The following is a 3,808-nucleotide window of genomic DNA, read 5'->3' on the forward strand; positions in this document are numbered from 1 at the left end:
ATAAAGAAAATGTTCTGACTCAATGGATGATGGACCCTCATCAGGCCAAAATCTGCCCACTCACTGTCAGCGATGGATTCATTCCAGGTACGCTCTTGTTTACGAGAACAGTATATACATAGCTAAACACTTTAAATGCCCTTTCAACTCCTGAACATTTATTATCATCATTTTAACATTTAGAAACAAAAAGTGACACATTAATGGGCTCACGTTTTTGGACAGTAACTCACAGTATTGTGTTATCAAACAACAAATTTGGCTCTTCGTTCACACATTCAGCTCCTCCTGGAAATATCCTGAGATTCTTTGTGTTTTCTTTTAGTGTCTCAACAATATTGAAGAGAGCCTGTTTCTTCTGTTGTCGTCTGATGCTTCACAGAGGCTTTGTCCGAGAACAGGTACTTAACTTTATTTGGATGCATTTCTATGTTTCTTCCATTTTGCTAAATAATTGTATTATTATTTTGACTTGGTTGACTTCTCTTTGATTCCCAGACTTAGCAGACTTGTTCACAAACACATGTTTGAAGAGGCTGAAAAGTTTGTCATCACATTTGAGGTGGATTTAGAGGTAAGTGTCTGACTGTCCGCCTGTATATCTGTCTATCTTGGCCTGATTGTACACTGTAATCAATTTTTTATTGATGTGTTATTCTGGGAAGAAAGATATTTTCCGATTCACATTTATTTCAACTTTATTTCGAATCGCACTGTATTAAAAAATGGTTTTACAATCATCATTAGTGAGACAGCTTCCAGAGTGATCTTTTTACTTTTCTGTAGGGTTAAATTGAACAATGCTTTTGGATTCAAAAAGAACACAAAATGGGATACACATTTAGGCTATCTCTGTAAATAGATAGGCTAATGTCATAAGCGCCACTGTGGGGATGCGATAAGTCATATTGGCACGAATTAGTACGTTGATATATTCTCTATCCATACTAGTACCACTTTTAGTTTACAAGTTTTATTTTAAGACAGAGATAATGCTGTGTGGTGGTATATCAGGAATTAAACTGTATTGGAATATATCTTTGCTGCCTCGTCCGTCTTATATGTTTATCACTGATGTTTTACAGACTGCATTTTAAGGTGGTTTTATCTAATCATTGTAATTGAACTTACTTTGACAGAGTGTGGCGTTCTTCACGCTGGACAAAGAGCCGCTCGCCGTCACAGTGGAGAGCAGTATCCTGCATCATGATCAGCTTCTTCTACAGTATATCAAGGTAAGACAACACCACTGCTGGAACATTAACCCTTGTGCCCTCCTCAAACCACCAAATTTTCAGGATTGTAACCCTTTAAATGCTAGGTTATTAGTTGAATAGTGATTAGAGGATATGTGAAAGACTAGCAACAAAGTTGATTTGATTTCATTAGTGTTTTTATGTACGTACAAAATATGCAATAAAATCATAAATATTTGCTTTTGTATTTTGCTCTGTTTCGGCTTTTGACGGTTGAGGGAAAGAGCCCCCGGGCGAAATCTCGCGCGAGAGTTCTCCCTGGCCCCCGGTCTCAGGGGTGTGTGAGAGACAGGGAGGCTGCGGGCGAAATCTCGCGCTCCAAATTGTTTTGGAATATGGATAAAATGCTGTTTTTGAAGAAAGAAAACTGAAATACATGTGCATTTTGGCAACCTGCCAAAAAAGTAGATGGTCATATCTCTGCCATGCAGTGTTCAATCCTATTAAAATTTCTCATACATGATACAAGTGTGCAATATTAACCTTAAAAACAAAAAACAGTGCAATTATATAATGTGAAAAATATGTGTGCAATAAGAGATAATAAGTGCAATAAGAAAATGTATTTATATTTTATTTCATTGTACAGTGTTCCCCTTGTTATTTTTTTTGTATTATATCTTTGCTTTAATACAGTGTATAACGTCTGTACAGTTTATTTTAAATCACTTAGCTGTTACTACATCTTATTTATTTACTACGACTTATTTTTACTTTTAATTTTTTTGTACTTTTCTACTCTTCTCTTCTTACAATGCTTTTCTATTTTATATATAATTTTAACTTTTTTTGTAGAAGCTGACTCAGGGAGAAACGCACAAGAATTCCAATGTACCTGTACTTTTCTGTACCTGTGCAAATGGCAATAAACATCTATTTTATTCTATTCAATTCAATTAGCATTAGCCATTGCTACAGGGTAGCCCATTTCCTCATTGCCTTTGCCGACCTCTGCATCAGGATCTACCTGCTGATGATCGCCACAGTGGACCAGCAGAGTCGACACATAGAGGAGGAGGGAGAAATCACCTGAGAACAAAAAAACATGCAGAACTTTTTAAAAGAGCATGTCAGGAAAAACAACTCATGAGGGATTTGAAGGAAATTATTCACTTGTATCAGGACTTTGTTGTGACAATTTACTTCACTTTAAGAGATTCTTTTATTGTAAAGTTTTATAATATAGTGAAGTTATTTAAGTTAAATGAGATCTGTTGACTGTACTTTTACATTGTGGGACCTTTCCAAATCAAGCCTGGCAGAATTTCAAAGCACTGAATAATCCTTTTTCACAGGAGACACACTGACTGGAAAGGGGAAAGAATTGTTTTTTTTTTCTGCAAAGAAAGATACACTAAGAAATGTTTTGGTGTTTTGCCGCATTACAGTACAGAGCAAGTTCTTTCAAATAAGGACCGTGGAGAACTGAAAACTGAAACTCTACTAAAAATGGCGGACTTCCTGATGAGTTTTCAATTTGATCATTAGAGACTTTTCTGTAGGTTTTGGCATGATACACAATGCCTACTGACTTTCATGCATGTAGGGGAAACTGACTACAGGGCTGAATTTTTGAAAAGTTCAAGGGGGCGCTATGGAGCCATTTTGCAAGTCTCCTTTTCAAGACCCCGAAAAGTTCAAGAAAAAATCCAGTACATCATCTAACTCGTAAGCAAACATATACTGTATGTGTCATATATTTTGGTACTAGGCCTTCATCAGGCAAACAGTCAAGACCCCCCCCCCCCCAAAAAAAATAAAAAATCTAAATTTTCACAAGGCCTGATGATGCAAAAATGTGTGATTTGGGGCATGTTAAAGCCCCCAAATAAGAACTTCCTTCCAGATATATTTTTTTTAAACTAATTTCCAATAGGCTCTTTGCTCCGAGGTCGCTGCTCAGACCCTAAAAATGGGTAAGAAAATGGGAAGCAAAGTACAAAAATCAGTACTCATACTGCCAACAAATTTGGGTGAACTTAAACTTGATGAGATTTATCTTCATAACTTCATCCTTAAGTCAGTCGTTGCTGTGGAAACATACCCAAATTCTGTCAACTAAATCCAAAACCTGTAATGAAATAAAATGTTTTATTCTAAATGTTGTTTAAATAATCGTATTTACAGTTTGAGGGTTAATCTGGAAATCTTAGTTTTTGTAGGTGACCACACGGTGGCGTAGTTGGGAAGACAGCTAACCTACACTGCCTGTTTTTTTGGTTACAAATTGTTGACATTAAGGTATTAAAAATAAAATAGAGCACATTGTGTGATTGTGTGTGTGTTGTAAGGCGACATGCACGATGTTAAAAAATAAGATTATGTTAATGTATGGAAAAAAAAAATATGAAAAAGAGTGAAATGAAATAATAAAAAAATAGGCTACATAAATTCGTGTAAATGTTTCTTCAGTATCTTCAGCTCCGTTTATTTATCTGATTTATTTCTCCATGCAGTGTTTTGATTGTTGTTCGGTGCGTGTCCTGTCAGTCCCGCCTTCATGGGATCCCTCCTGTGACGTGGGGGAAAAGTAAACTTTTTTTTTTCTGGTC

General features: G+C 36.1%; 1 long non-coding RNA gene across 1 annotated transcript; it reads left to right on the forward strand.

Annotated features, from left to right (window-relative positions):
• LOC132975161 (uncharacterized) lies at positions 1 to 823 on the forward strand. The gene is made up of 3 exons (XR_009673242.1): positions 1 to 87; positions 326 to 401; positions 499 to 823. It is a non-coding gene; the product is annotated as an uncharacterized LOC132975161 (long non-coding RNA).
• The last annotated feature ends 2,985 nt before the right edge of the window (positions 824 to 3,808 follow it).

Source organism: Labrus mixtus, chromosome 6 (genome assembly GCF_963584025.1).
Source record: "Labrus mixtus chromosome 6, fLabMix1.1, whole genome shotgun sequence".
Lineage (NCBI taxonomy): Eukaryota > Metazoa > Chordata > Actinopteri > Labriformes > Labridae > Labrus > Labrus mixtus.